At 39.9% G+C, this 16,108-nt stretch overlaps 1 protein-coding gene across 8 annotated transcripts in view; it reads left to right on the forward strand.

The window, feature by feature from the left end:
- The window catches only part of TNS3 (tensin 3), a 234,011-nt gene that overhangs the window by 148,555 nt on the left and 69,348 nt on the right, over positions 1 to 16,108 (forward strand). The window lies entirely within an intron of this gene.

Consider the following 16,108-nt stretch of genomic DNA (forward strand, 5'->3'; position numbering starts at 1 on the left):
GCCTTTAATTGATTTTCTCTGAGAAAACTTATGTCTTCTATTTCTTTAAGTTTTGTATATTCTTCTTTTATATATGTATATATAAACTTTAAATCTGATTAGTCTTCTTAATTGTGACGCTGACAATGAGTTGGAGATAAATTGACATAAAATGGTTTCTTTTGTATGTCAGTAATATTGAATGTAAGCAGGATTACAAGGTTTCGTTTCTACTTGTGCAGCAATAGGTAAGTCTCTCTCTCATCCTCCTTACATCCTTACACCCTCAATACAGCATTAATTTTAACAGTCCTGTGGCTTTAATTTTTTTTTTTTAGCTCAATGTTAGGGACTAAATATAAGTTCATGCAAGTGTTTTCAAGATTGTGCTTGATTAGCTAAGATTGCTCTGGACTGTAATCTCTTATTTTCATGTTTAGGGGTTGGGTTTTTTTGTTTGTTTTGGTTTTTTTTTGTGAACAACAACAAAAAAAGTATTGGAGTATTTTGGATAGGTCAGTTAGGGGCCAGCCTTTCAAAGGATTTACAGATTCAAAGTGACTTTTGGGGGCTCATTTTTAAAGAGTATCTCTTAAGATATACTAAACACCTTTTTGAAAGTCTTGAGTGTTTACTTAAGTGCTAAGCTGAGCTCCAGAACTTGGCCTGTCAAGTCCTACTGAAAAGTATTTTTTTCCTTTTACCCAAACATGTGAGTGTATCCGTAAGGCAGTGTCTGAAATGAGGAATTATGTGCATTTTACTTAGCGCGCTGGGGCATTGATTTTACTAGGTACCATTTGTCAGTTCTGCTGAGCTAAATTTATCTCAAATAAAAACAGACACCCCCCCGCAAATGCTAAGTGCCAGAGAGGGATGGTTATACGTAAGATAAATATTGAAAGTCTTATGTCTGAAAACAAGAACAGATTAGAAGCAGGGTTCTGTAGGCATTTACGCTAGGCCCCTGGTTTTTTCCATCAGCCCCCTGCCTCTGACTGCCTGTACTTCCCTTTCTCTTTCCTATGAATTCCTTTGCCCTTAATTCTTTGTCAGCTCCTACTTCTGTATTTTCCTGTAGCTTCTCTGCCTTTCATTCTGTGAAGGTTCTTTGGGCACACTTGCCTGCATACCCCCAGTATCAATGTCTTTTAACAGTGCACAGGTTTCTCTGAAGCGCAGGTTGCACGTGTCAAATACTTTCAAAGCTACTGCCCAGCCAATTATTTGCTTTCAAAAAAATGCGGTTTTAACATCCTCCTGTTGATATCTGTCCTGTCTCAGTAGTAGGCAGTGGTGTTAGCCCAAGGATGTTATTCACTAGCCCTTTGTCAAAGGCTTTTATTCCACTTCTAGACCCAAAGACCACAGGGCGATACTTGAGTGGCTTAATAGACGTTTATGGTACTTTATGGTACATTCAGATAACTTTTGCAGTTCTATTTTTGTAAGACTGTGCAAAAGACCTCTCTCTTCAGCACAGGAGGATTCAGACAGTAGAAACTGGGAGGAAGGTAACACGTGTGACTGTGGCTAGCATTCTCTCTTCTCCTTCCCATATTCTCTACGTATTGCCCAAAGGCCGTTATCTTGGGGCCATGTAAGACTGCTCTTTCAAGCAAGTCTTTCTTTGCCCAGCTTATTTGGGTTCCTGAACAGGCTTGCGTTTACCTTTTAGCATGTGTCTGTTTCTTAGTCATAGCAACTACAGTCTCTAGTTGCTAATATCATTAATTTAAACACTAATCTCTGAATCGGTATCTCCTTCCAAGTACAGATATGACAGGAGAAGCTTCTTCACCCAATCTTAAAATCTGTTTAATGGCCCAGGTTGAATAAAGGGTCCCAAAAGGCAAACCTCTGCCACAGGTGTGTGTTCCTTCCCTGCACCTGCGTCCTGAACAATTCTTCCTCTCTCTTGGGAAGGCAATAGGGCATCCTACCTGTTCAGCTTCATTAGACAAGGAAAAATAGCCTTCATGATGCTGTAGGTATTGGATGTCTTTTTTCCCTGTAACACCTTACTTGCTTGGCAGTAAAATTAGCATGGCAACAGCACAGATTGAAAGTGTAACTGGAAGAAACAGACCAAAATGTCTTAGTACAAATTAGGATTTGGTGCTTGTTTGTTCTGTGACTTACTAAGACCAAAAAGAGAAGCAACTAAGTCCCCTCTCTGTGCCTGCACCCAAGCACGCATACACTGAACTACCTTGGGCATCGTGCTTTCTATGTGAGTGTTCAGTCCCATAACCAAGGAAAATGTGAGTAGGGGGCATCATCAGTCATGGTGGTATTAGCACACAGTGTAAGGGGTCATGTTGTCTCTTAAATGAATACATGTGCATGAATGAACTTGTGATTCATGATACCGAATTCCTGATAATCCCAAATGGCAAATATCTGGGAAGATTTACAAACCAAAAGACAGACTTCAACGTGAAAGTGGTTGGAGTTTCTTGGGTTTTGTAGGCTACCATGAAGCAATAGCAATCCTTTTTCTGGTAAATCCCTGAAGTAATCAGATTGTTCTGAGTGACCGTTCCTGGATTTGGGTGTAATTACTGCCCATTCTGAGCTTTGAGCAACCTGGTCTAGTGGAAACCTTGGAACTAGATGATCTTTAAGGTCCCTTCCAACCCAAACCATTTTACGATTCTATGATTTTGCTGGTCCTTTAACATCATGCACCTTGCCTTTTTTGGCTAGATTCCTTTTCAATGACTCCCTCCTCCTGGTCCTGCTTCAGGGTTTCAGCTAGCCACTACACCATTCCCTTCATAAGATGACTAATGATTTTGTGGTGCGGTCTTCATCCTTCTCTCCCCATTGGCAAGCATGTTGATTAGAAAGGCCTGATGAGTTTCAGCTTACAACTTGTGCAAAATGTTTTGTTTTGGTATGGAGGTGCTTTGCTCAGGAAGGCTTGGTTCTATGAGTGTTGGTTTTTGAAGGAGGGCTCTTCCAGATAATTGGGCATGCGTTACTGTAGGGATTATCCTGGAATCTTGCCATTTTGTTGAGAGTCTGGCATGCTGGTTAATGAAACATATGTGTTAGTTTCTGCCATTGAATACATCCAGCAGCTACTCAAGAACCGAGGACTCTTCCTAGAAAGGTTTCTACAGCAAGCATCTTCTGCAAATAGTGGTTCTCTTTAGTGAACCACAGAAAGACACAGAGAGAGGTTCCCCCCCCCCCCCCCCCCTTGCACTTGTTTTCAAAGTGGTGTTAATACTTGCACAACCACGTCATGTGTGTGCTGGCGGGTTTTCTTCTTGACTTTGGAAAAGAGCAGAATGAAAGACTAGCCATTCTGAGTCCCACAACTTTCGATATCAATGTCTCGTTTTTATGAGCTACCTGTTATATTTGATAGCCTGTACAGAATGAAGCATACCACTCTGTAAGTGTCCTCTTAGCATTATAAACCATAGGCACTTCTGATAGTAAAATGTGATTGAATAAATTCCTCCAAACCATGAGATAATAGACTTCTTTTAAGTGACCAACAGCAGAATTTTAGCTGTACCAGTAACAGTAGCAGCCTTTAGTGCAGTCAGCTGTAGTGTTTTGCTAGCTTTTCAGTGGTACCCAGTAGTTGCAAGTAAAGCTTTGCTAAAGATACTATATTTATTATTTGTGGATCGATCCCAGAAAGCTGTCCTGGGAATCTCTACCCCTGCTCCAGCAGTTTCACGTGTTGAGTATTAAATGTTTATCTTTGACCCCTTCTATTTAAGGCTTAAGTTCTTTGCAAAGATTTCCATGAACATCAGAGAGCTTTGGGTCAGACTGCTAAGCGGTAAGAGGCAGTTGAGAGATGGGGCAGACTTCATGTCTGCGTGCATATTGATGATACTTCTTCTAGATTCTGCTTTTGAACGCCTGAAATGTATCTGAATGCTGAGGAAGAGCAGCTAGTTCAAACTCCTTCCAGCCTGAACAGGAGGAGGTAACTTCCAGTAAGCAGGGGGAAGGGTTTTTGTCAGAAACCAGGCCTGCTTCTTATTGTGGACATCATCTCTCCAACTCTGAAAGCAGAAGTTGGATTACCAGAGCTCTTTCAGATAGTTCTCTCGGTTCCTGGAGTCTATCAATATATAAACCTGTTGCCTGCTGAAAAAGCAGGTCTGTTTTTCTTACTAGGCACAGGTGGAAGCACTGTGTCCTAGTCACAGAATCATTTAGGTTGGAAAAGCCTTCATCTGTGCAGTTTCTGAGATGGCCCTGGGCTCTGAGCTGTCTCTCAGGTAGTACAGGCTAGACCATATCTCCAGGTTCTTCATGTTCAGTATTGTTTGTCTATCTTATTCTGGGCCTTGAAGAATGTTTCCTAACCTGTTACCCATTTAAGAGACTTGCTAAACTTCTGAAGCTCATCTTCTGTTTCTGGCATCAAGCTATTCCTTGTGCTCCTTTTAGTAAATACGCATAAAATATTCTTTGTAGGAAGAACTTTTGTTTCCAAGTCATTTAGGCACAGTAGAAATTTTCCACCTAAATTACGTACTTTATTAAGTTAGTATATGCCTGTATTGTGCACGAGTAGATCATCTTCAAATACACTTTTTGAGAAGGTAAATACTGTAATTGTTATTATATAAGGTTACTACGTATTACTTATACTATTGCTCTAATACCTGAAAATAAGCCACAAGTCTCTTGAGTTCCAGTGCAAAAACTCTCTAAATTTAATTAATAAGTTAGGAAATCAAAGAGCTCTGTTAAATGTATCTGTGCCTTAGCTTCCCTTTCCAATATGTGGACATGTTTAGAAACACCTGAAGATCAGTTTATTGAAAGTACCATAGAGTGGTGGAGCAATTTTATTAATAATGTTAATACTGTTAAATTACATGTTCCGTACTCAACAGAAAGAGTAAATTCATTATGTTGACCTTTTAGACAGTCCTTTTAAGCCCCTTCTGTTTTTTACTGTGGTTCTGTACAGTTTTCAGCAACCGTATAGAGTCATCGGTGGTTTTCTGCTGCTTCACATTTAATGACCATAACTAATTTTTGCTGGAAGCCTAATAGTAGAGTAAGAGAAAAGCCATGACTCAAGGTGAGTGTGCTGTTCCAGCTGTAAGGAAGAATAATCATGAATTCTGAACCTCAACATTTGGAGTGCACACTTGGAAATTAATGGAGTGTTCTTGAAGATGGGCTTTGTTTTTGGAGCAAATGAAAGGAAATAGTTTCACATAGTGCGGTGACTTTGTAATGCCCTTCAGCTTTGCTTAGTGTTTTGTACTTGTGGTGATGTTTCTGTAGCGTGACGTTTTGTTATTCTTTTGCTGGTTATCCAGGCACGAGCTTCTTCAAGTGAAGTCTGTGCTTAAATGACTGAGAAAAGTTTGCAGAAGTAGAATCAAAAGGACACAATAGATACTAGCTTCTGCCTATCAGGTTGCACTAATAAATGGATCAGTCTATTCTTTGTACTCGGATCATGGCACAAGTATTATTTTCTTTTGATCCCAGGCAGGCAAAAGTGGGACAATATATTACAGTAGTGTTCTACGGGTGAGTGTGTGCTGGCTGGCTCTGCCTGTGTTCCGTGGTGGCTGGACAGCAGCCAGGCTCTGGTCTAGAAGCTGTGCTTTGTGAAGCAGTTTTTTTCTTACTTCAGAGTACTTGTAAAATCATTAAAGTACAAATGGGATCCTTTTGAATGTCTGGGAATATATACATTAGAACAGCTTAAAGGTTCTGTAGGGTCTTGAATGCCCTATCCTTTGTTTCTCAAAAGGTTCAAGGTTTAAGGAGCTCATGTGAGCCTGTGAGGAGTCCTTGTTAGCATTTTGCTAACAGCAACCCCCTCTCAGTTGGTTCCTTTTCAAAGTGTTTGTTCGCTTTTTGTTTTTGTGATACATGCCTTGTTTTCTTCAGCCTCCTTTATTTTTCTGTTAGAGTCAGGGACTTCAGAAGCATAGCAAACAGAACAGCTTCCTGATGACTTAGCTTCTGCTATTTCATGTTGGAAAACCACTTCTTTAAGATATGAACATCAGCATTTGCTTGGGTACCTTGGATAGTCAGGGGAAGGAAAAACAGTGGTAGAACGTGACTTCATGCCTTCTTTCTTTCCAGTCTATTCTGTTATCAGCAAATTATAATTCTCTAAAAACGTATTAAAGGATTTCCAGATGAATGTTTATGAACCAGGAATTGATCTTGCAGCCTTGGACCGATTTACAAAATCAGGACCTACTTTTTATATTGCAGTCTGAGAGTTGCACTAAATGCAGTTTTAGGTTTTCAGATTGTAGAAAGCACCATGATTGGGCAATGCAAAGGTCTCAGATGATAGATTCACAATGCTGATCCCTATCTTTTTCCCAAAACTTTTGATCAGTTCATTTACATGACCCTTTTGTGCCAGACCAGGTATCATCTGTACTCATAACAGTCAGCATAAAAGCTTTGAAGAGGTATATATTGTAGCTTAGTTTACAGAATTTAAATGCTCCATACCTGAACTGGAGCAGACTGGCACACCCAGTAATCCGGTAGTCCTCAGATGTGGTAACGTGCACACAACCACAGGTACCCAGTACTGCAAAGGGTGGTGAGTCCTCGAAAGCCTGGAACTGGTAACAGAGGAAGCATCAGCAAAACCAGTTGAGTGATGCGGTTTGAGAACATCTTTCTAAACGCATCCAGTGGTAGGTTTAACCTGTAGTTACACACGGCTTGCTTGAGCTCCCAGAGCATTCTCGTGATGATTGTGTGGAGCACCGCTAAGACTATCTAGAACAGTAACATTTCAGCAGCGTGGTGATCTGTCTGCATCAACTTGTTGCAAGTAAACCATCTGTGGGATCAGTTAATTCATGCAGAGCTGCTATTACCTTGTCTAGGTTTCTTCTGGTAATCTGGCTAGTGCAGGTATCGGTGTTGAGCCTCAGCCCTCATTCAAGCGTGCTGACGGCTAATGGTCCAGCATCACCAGCACACACGGGCAATGCAGGCTTGTGAAGGACCAGAAGAGGCCTATAATTGAAGCAAGGAGTACAGTTGTGTTGTTTTTCTGCACAGAGAACCGAAAAGGAAGGAGACCAAAACTAAATTTGCATCTTAAGTGAGACTCATTGGTTTGCATCGAGAGTTTTGAACATATCTTTTTCTTTCTTTTCATATCTTCAAGGCAGATGCTGGAAGTTTCCAGCTTACAGGCACTTCTGCATCATCCCAGAGGAGAGAACCAGTTCTCTGGTTCTGGGAAGGTACTGCTGGCCTAGCTGGTGTTGTGTGGTTTGTGTCTTTTGTCCGAGTCCTGACTGGTTTCACGTGCAGCCCTTTTCTGATTTGCAAGAACAGCACACTTGAACAGAAAAGCGTGTGCTTTCTGAATGAGGTTTGAACTTGACTTCTAAGTCTTTCATAAGCAATTAACAGGTAGATGTATTGTGTGGATGCAAGAGCCACTGTTACCCTTTCTTCAACTGAGAAGTCATTAAAGTGTTGACAGTCCCTAAACCAAAGTCAGCGATGTCTAGGGGCACGGCTGTCTGGTGGTGAGGCATGTGTACATTTGTAATAATGTTTAGAGCAAAAGTTTGCGGGCTGCCGTGTGCTGAGATACAGCTGTTATTAAAGGAGGAACTAAGAGGCTCACTTGCCCTAGTTCAAGCTGATTCATTCCAGAGACAGAGAAGGACTCAAAGCCTGCTGGGGTTTGGGAGCTCAAGAGCAGCAGCTGCTACATAAAAATAAGTGTTACCGCTGCAGAACTTCCAGAAAGCTTTTCTTGCCTGAGAACTCCAATAACATAGAAATTCTTGGAGATGGGGATGTGAGCAGCTGACCTGATTGTTCAGCGTGGAAGAACAACGTTTTCTAAAGGCTGTTTGTTTTAGGGGAAGAAAACATCAAAAGCAAGCAATTGTAAGCGTGTGGCTAAATGAACACTGAAACTCGCTCAGCTTCATCGGGATATTGAAAGAGAGTGAGAAAAGAACCACTGTAAGGAAATAGCTTGTAGACTGAATTACCTTTTCAGCCAACACATTTCCACTCCTCCTTGGCTCCAGCAGTTCAGATTTCATTGAACCTGATTGTCCCCTCAGGCTCCTCCCTCGTGTTTACATTTTCATTTGCTTTTTCTGGCTGATACAAGCCTCATGCTTCTTTAGCAATTTACCTCCAGGAGCAGGAGCAGCAGCTGCGGCTCAAACGGCCGTAGAGCCATTTCTTGCCTTTTTAAGCTGGGGTGTTTGCCCTGACTCTGGCTTTCCTCTGTGCAGGGTTTTGCGTAGAGAATATGAGTTGATTTAAATGAGCCAATGATTGACTATTGCAGGAAGTTCCTGATCGTGCCTAGTAAAGAGGTAAGAAGCTTTGTTGTGGTTCAAGAGCTGGAAATATAAACCACGTGTATTTCTGTATGGATTTTATAGGAATTATATGGGAAGAGCTTACAAGGAATGAGGGCCTGTGTTTGTTAGGGAGGGAGAAAGGAAAAGACAAGCACACATAAAAAGATTTAACTTAGAAGGAATGCAGCTCTGGACTTGTCCAGGTTTGCCTGAAGGTAGAAATATTTATTTATGAGGTTGAAAAAAATAATCCAGATCTCCTGTAATGTTTCCTGCTGCAACATGAACAAGGGTACAGTGTGCAAAGGTTTGTGTATTTGCAACCTTCTTCTTTTTGTTCAGGTGGACTGGGTCAGAGCGGCTCTTGCTGAATTTGTGGTGGATGTGTTTATCTAGCTGGCTTGCATTTGTATGTGTTTTCACAAATGGTGAATGGACAGGGGGTGGTAGCTGTTGGGGACAAGTCAAAAGGCTGAAAGACTGAAACCTCTTTCTAACTCACAAGTCTGCCTTTGGGTATTTGGATTTCGAGGAGGGAAGTGCCAGGAAACACAGGCTTGGAAGGAAGCCACTGAATTTGGTATGTGTCGGTATTTCAGCTCCTAATTTTTATATAAGTTGCTCTTTGTGTATTAGGTATGGGAGTGAAAATACACACATACCCTTTGCTCTGAGGCTTTCATTTATAAGAGAGTCCCTGATACTGGTGGAGGGGTGTGTGTGTGTGTGTAAATCAGATTCAGTGTGGGAATTTTGTCAGGCTTCAGCCTGGGCAGTTCAGGGAGTTGGAACAGCTCCTGGGAAGAGTGGTCAGGCTGAAAGAAAGTGGGCCCCTTCGGTTTGGTTAAGAAATTCCAGCATTACTTAGGTCTCCACCGTTGTGGACTTCCCTTGTTTTTTGACAGCTGTGTTACTCCCGCGTTTTACAGGGTGTTGCTTCCTCGGAAAAAATGAGAGCGGGGATTGAGCTGTGCATTGAGGTGAGGTATTGAATGTAGAAGGCTGCTGCGGTACCATTGCTTAGCAAGGTGCACAGAATAAAACTTTGCATTGCTAGTATGGTTTCTCGTTGTCTTTGGTCAAAAATATTCCCTGATATATGAGTAGCTTCACTTTTGCAGTTAAGTTGGTTATCACTTTTGGGGGGAAAATGTGGATGAAGACCAGAGTAAAGTGAAGTCCAAAAGTCCTATTGCAGAGGTATGCCAAAATTACAATTTAGGAAAAGGTAGAATATGAAGTGAAGGTGTTATGTAGTATGAGAACAACTTCAAAACTGTATTTTGGAGGTTTATAGTATTTGAATAATTCATTTGTCCTCGTTTTATGAACCAATAAACCATATGTACATAGTTCTTATATGTGCATTGTTTTTATATATACATAGCTTATATAGAGAGCTTATATATATGTAAAATAGTGTACATAAATTTGTATCTATGTACACACATAAATAAAAATCTAAATCTTGTATTTCTTTGGACTATTGGCATGTTCTCTGCTATGATATCATTGAACCTGTGGAGATAGATTTGTGGTGGTTGTTTCCATTTAAAATAAGCCATACCTAAGGATTCTGTGGGTGACTCTGGTTCAGAAACACACCTCGGGCTGCCCAGTGTAACATTTGAGTAAAACCACTGATGTATGTATGTGCTTCATAAATGCAGACTCTGTCAACAGAGTGTGATACCGTATATTTAATTCCCTCCCAGCAGAAACGCTATATTTTAAAATAAAATTATGATTTTTGCCTCATACAGGATTTCATATTCCTTTTAAACCAAGTTAGGAGGGAAAAAATTCTCGGCAGAGTTGATTTTTTTTACCTAAGCTAAGTTGCGTTCTTTCCACTGGACTTGCAGTGACAAATCTTACACAAGTCTGAGGTAAAAGTAAATTCCTAATGCTGTTCAGCATCACACACCAGAATTTTATTTTTTTTTAATCATTACTGGGTAATTACATGTAAGTGCTTGTCATAATTAAATAAAAAAAAACCCAAATTAATCTAAGAATGCTTTCCTACAACTGTGCAAATTTGAAAATAATTTAAATTTGTTATGTGCAATATCCATTGTGTTTTCATGATCAGGAGCTGCTAGTTAAAATATCCAGACTCCTCAGGAGCAGCTGGATTTTTGTTTAGCTGTGAGTCTCATTCTCTCATCTGTTTATAATGCAGAATGATAATTTTTTGGTGACTGTTTGAGGTTTTAAAAAGGCAGCTGCCTACTAGAGCACAATAGTCTAGTTGAAAGTAAATTGTTTTATCCCACAGTCACAGGTGTTTCCTTGTGAAGTCTAACAATATTGTATTCCTATTTAAGTTCACAGCCAAAAGTCAGCAGGTCCCAAACATTTCTGTTTCCCGCTTCTCTTGTAGACAGATAACATAATACGACCCCAAGTTCTAGCATAAATATCAAAAGTCATGTCTGTTCGGCTCACCATCCTACTTGTGACCGCTGCCACCTCTGTTTGGGGAGCCACTGCTTTGAGAAATCGCCTTGGGGATTTGTGAAGCTTGGCAGTGGGCCAGACTTTCAGATACGGAGACTTCAGTAGGACATGTAGATGCCACACTTTACTGATTACATTTGCCTTGTGTGGCTTAAATGTCTTTTTTTATATAGCCGGGTGCTCACTTTAAATGGTTCGTGCAGGACTGGGAATGCTGGTAAATTGTTTGCTCATTTAGTTGAGTTTTTGGTTCTCCTCTCACATATATGCGTTTCCTTCCAATTTAGATAATCTAGGTTTATCAGATAATAACGCAGGGTGTATAAAATATTTCAAGCTGTTAGTTTCTTTCATTGTGAAGTTCTTCTTAATAAGTGGTATACCTAGGCTTGTCGCCGTGGTTATGAACGCAGTTGGGCTGACGCTGAATAAGACAGTACTCGTGTCCCCAGCTGTTCAGGCTCTTTAATCCACTGGCATTCCACATACCGGCAATCTTGAGGTGACAGGGTGAGACGGTGAAAGCCACGAAACCTAGCTGCCTGTTTCGTGGTGCCGAAACATTTCACGGAGATGCTCGTGTGCAGACATCATCCCTTCTGCCGCGGTGTTCAGTTCTGACAGGGCTGTGTGACTCATTAGCACATGTAGTAATTGGGAAGCCCAGACAGCTCACAGGCGTCGGTTGCTTATACAAAGTGGTTCTAGTCATCTTAGGAGAATCTCAAATTTCAGAGATTCTATTTTTAACGGCGACCCTACTGTAGCAAAAACATGGTTACTACTGCTGAAGCTTCAGGTCGGATTTATCGAGTTTCCCCGTAAAAATGAGATGTTTCCATATAGAGACTTGTGTGTGTAAGCTTTCCTCTCCTGGCCATGAACTCTTCAGTCTCTGAAGTTTGCTGCCTCTGTTCTAACCAAATTTTGTGTTGGGCCATCCTGAGCCAAACCCTGTGAGCAGCCCCAGAAGACTCTTCTTGTTCCCAGGAGTATCTCTCTGTCAGTCAGGCTTCTAATGAGTACGGATGCCATTCTTCAGTGTCGTAGAGATCTATACTTTTAAGTATTTTTGGAAAGCTCTGTTTGCAAAAAAGACATTTTCATTTATCTAGATGACAGGTTAGGGGAGGGAGAAATTCCTCTAGCAAAATTTTTCTTCCTTTCATCTGATTTACTTGTCTAAAACATTCCTACACCCTTCCATGAGGCTTACTAGTTAACGCTAACTATTCAGAGAAACATGAAACTTTTTACAGTCTCTTCTTAGTGTTCACTAGGAACTATAGCTCAGATTAAAACTGGGATTTGAGTAGTAATTAATTAAATGTCTTAGCCAGCAATGGGATCATTTGAGAGTTCAAAGACAGCCATTTAACATCTACATTTAACAGGAAAAGATGCTTTTAAATTTACTTAAACACAACTCAGAATGCTGAAGTAAGTTTTAAGTCCAAGCTTTGTCAGTCCAAGTACTGACACGTAAATGCATATGAAAAGCAAGTCTCTAAGAAATGTAAATTGTTCAGAATTTGAAAAACCAAAACAAGACCTGAACAAACTCCTGAATAGTGTAAAGCTGTTGTATCCAATCCAAAGTCAGATTGGAAAGAAGTACCCGAGTGCTCTAATTTGCATGCTTAATAGGTAAACAGCAAACAAAGATCATAAGCAGCCCAAACCCCATCCTCTGCTGAAAGCCGTTTTCATGTTTATATCCAAAGGTGCTAATTCTTAACACCATTAAAAATACATTGAGGAATTATTTTTGCACGTTTCCCAATTTGTGTGTCGAGATACTGTACAGATGTTTTAAAAAAAAAAAAAAAAAAAAAAAAATCACTTTTGAAAAAGGCTGCCTTTGTTTCAGATGGAAACATAAAGGGGAGATGAACAATTCTTGAGATTTATAATCAACTTATGTGACTGTAGGTTTGTTCTTTGTATTTCATTTTCTGTTGGTTTGGTTTGTTTTTTTTCCCAAATGAAATGGCATAATTTTAAGTAGAGATGCTACTGGTAAGCGGAACTCCCGTCTGTTCTTCAGAACTGAAGCTGTATGGTTCACAGCTGGGAGACCCCAAGATGGTTTGTGCTTGCTCAGCATTCTGGGCAACATACACAATAAATTTGATAATTTTGTGTTAGTGGAAGAGATACTGGGCAGGGTTATCGCTGAACCTTACAGACTGCACATGTGCAAGACCCGTGGGTCAGTAGTCCACTGGTAGTCTGTCCGTCTTCTCGCCTGTACTCCTGTCGTCGTGCTTGAAAACTGAAACCAGGAAAGTCAGACAGGAAGACTTCTTAATGGTTCAAGTGTACTAGTCCTGTATTTACTTAACTGTGTTCCCGTTCAGACCTGTAACCTCTGCAAGTCTCTTTTGTGTCAGGGTATTCAACTATTCAAAACAAAGCAGTTTTGTATGGTTTTCTAGTTTTTAAACTCAAAACTAAGCACACAGAAAAGACAAAAAAATAAATTGCTTAATAGTTACTCTTACTCTTTGGCTTTTTTATTATTATTATTATTATTCTTGCAATTTATTGTGGTAACTGTATTAAATAATTCCACATGAAGCTCTAAGTGTGCTTCATTGTCCTAGCAGTTTTGAGAGCTTCTGAGAAATCACAGCATGGAAGAGGTTGAGAAACTGTCAGTTGGCTGTATTTTCCTTAGATATGGTATTTTTTTTTCATAAATACTGGTTTTAGATATCTGTACACAGACATTCAACCTCATGCATAGCAGCTCTTTTCACCATGGGATTTACACGTCATAAACTTCAGCAAACTTCTAACAATTTGCCCACAGAGAAGTTCTATGGCAAGGGGAATTACTTTCTTTTTTCCCCTACCCTGATGACTTGTTCTGAAAAGGAGTATTTTGGTCTTTTGCATGTGCTGGTTTTAAAATCAACATCAGACCTAGTCCTTAAAAAGTAAAAAGTTTAATTATTAGCTAAAATCTATTAAACCTATCATATAACCTCCAGTGTGTAAGTATTTTAACTGATGGAAACTTGGCAGTGTGTCCGATAATGAAGGCTTTTTCCAACCAGACCACTTTTCTTGCCATTGTAAACCGATGAATTCATTGCCATCGTGGGTACAATTTCTGAATAATGCTTTTTCTGAAATAGTGTGGCCTAGAAAAGCTTCCTAGTTCGGAAGCTGTATGATCACGATGCCATTTTAAGTATGTTTTGAAAACGTGTGGTAGAGTTGATGTTGAAATGCATTGGGCTCCCCATGGCTCTCTTGATTCTGGAACTGCCACAGATGTAGGCTAAGCTGGTGGTTACCTTTGACAAAAATCTGCCTGTTCCTGAATTGTAATGGTCTAATTTTCTTACTGTCAAGCAATTCTCAAACTATGGGTAGGAAAAGTTACTCAGAAACTTCCGCTTAATAGAAATGTTTTGGTAAATGAGCATGAAATCCTTTGAAAGTAGAACCACTCGCTTTACTTTCTTGGCTTGGCGGACAGTAGAAATATTTAGTCCTAAAGCTTTTCATAAGAAACTGAATTAATTGTGTTCATTTTCAGCACTGGGCAAGAGCCCAGTAGCTGTACTCTATCTGACGTTGGTCTAACCTGTGTGATGCGTGTGGAAGTTGGACAAACAAGTCCAGTAAAGGATCATAAGAATGTGCCTCCCACGGCTTTGTTTCTTCTCCTTGGTCTATAATGTCAAGCAGGGCTTTAAAAAGCCCTGACAGGCAGAGGTAGGAAAAAGCGGTTTGGATAAAATAAGCTGGATTCAAATAAACTCTTGAGCTTTTAAAACGTTCCAGAGGGAAATCGCTGTATTCGCTGTTTGGTTTTATCCATTGCCAGTGTTGGTAGTACTGAAATAACATGGAAGAGATTATTCTCACAGTAGTATTTTTAACTCAAATGGATTTTTACTTCCTGATCGTATATAAAAATCTGCTCAAGTTTGTTTCGTTTTTTTTCTGGGAAGCAAAAAGAGATTTTTTTCAGCAACTTTACCTACCCATTTGTATATATTTTGTATTTGTTATTGTTGAGTATAAATTTTATGTGACTCCTGTTAGCAGTAAAGCATAATATCTAAAATATTACATATGTGATGAAACATGTAGAAGTACGTACATAGACAATTCTAAGGCTGAGATTTTAGTCTCTACCTTGTGATTCTCTTGACTTTCTGCTGTACGTTTTGTGGATTATTGAAAAGAAGTAATTAAGATGGCCTGGTGGTTGCAGCACAAAATAAAATCAAAAAATATAGGATATGTGCCTCAAGATAACAAGCGGCAGGGTTCATGGATGCCAGTAACAGTTCTGGGATTAAAAGCAATATAGTCACTTCAGTGAAGCCCTCCTCTGAGTTCATTAGCCCTGTTAAGACAGAAAAGCTTGGCTCACCCAGTGTTTCTGTGTGTAGCTGACATCAGGGAAGCGTGCGAAGTTCTGCTCATGTAACTGGAAGCAGGAATTTCTCTGTTCTCAACACCCAGCCTTAGTGAACTTAGTAGATGCATTTTTTCTGCAAAATTGTTGTACATTCTAAAGTTGTTCTAAACAGAAAGGAAAGCTCTAGTCCATATTTATTATGAATGGTTATTCATAAACGTTAGTCGAGTGAGTATCTCGGAGATCAGAAATAAAGTTAGGTTCTTCCCATCATTGATGAGGAAGGAGTTATACTCTGATTTTTAAGGGATTATGGCCTTTCTTACTAAAACTGAAATGTGAAATGCATACCTGATACTCCACATGTGTAGAAATGTCATAGTCCAACATTTCCTCATTCGTGCCTTTGTGAAGAGGGAGGCCTTACGTGTATTCCAAGGACTGCAGCTCCGATTGGAAACCTGTTTTTTCCTTGCACCACCAAGAAAAGGAGTAAATGATTCTTCATAGTGTAGTTAGGCCGACAAGTAGAAATAGATGAACTGCTAACTGCATGATATATGTTCAAGGCAAGTATTGCTGGTAGGTTCCTACCAGTCTTGCTCTGAATGGAATGCATGGTAGCTGCCTCTCAAATTTCTAGCTCTGCAATAGTGTAATTATTCAAATTAGTATGAAGAGTTTGTGGAGCCATCAACATGCATTCAAAACAGCATAAAAAGGGAGAACTGTGTTTGATCTTCAGCTATGAATGACGTGCTATATTTCCATTAAGAAAACTGTTATAAATGGAAATGTAAAATGAAAGAAGCTAATGCCATTGGCTGATGTTGTATTTGTAGAGCCAGTTTAGTTTTGCAGAAACAATACCATTAGTATTAGCAGTACTTCTGTCGTGTGGTATGACACCAGTCAAAGCCCTTATATAATGTCTTGTCCTTTTCTCTCCCTTTCATTG

This window comes from Accipiter gentilis, chromosome 20 (genome assembly GCF_929443795.1).
Source record: "Accipiter gentilis chromosome 20, bAccGen1.1, whole genome shotgun sequence".
Taxonomy (NCBI): Eukaryota; Metazoa; Chordata; class Aves; order Accipitriformes; family Accipitridae; genus Astur; species Astur gentilis.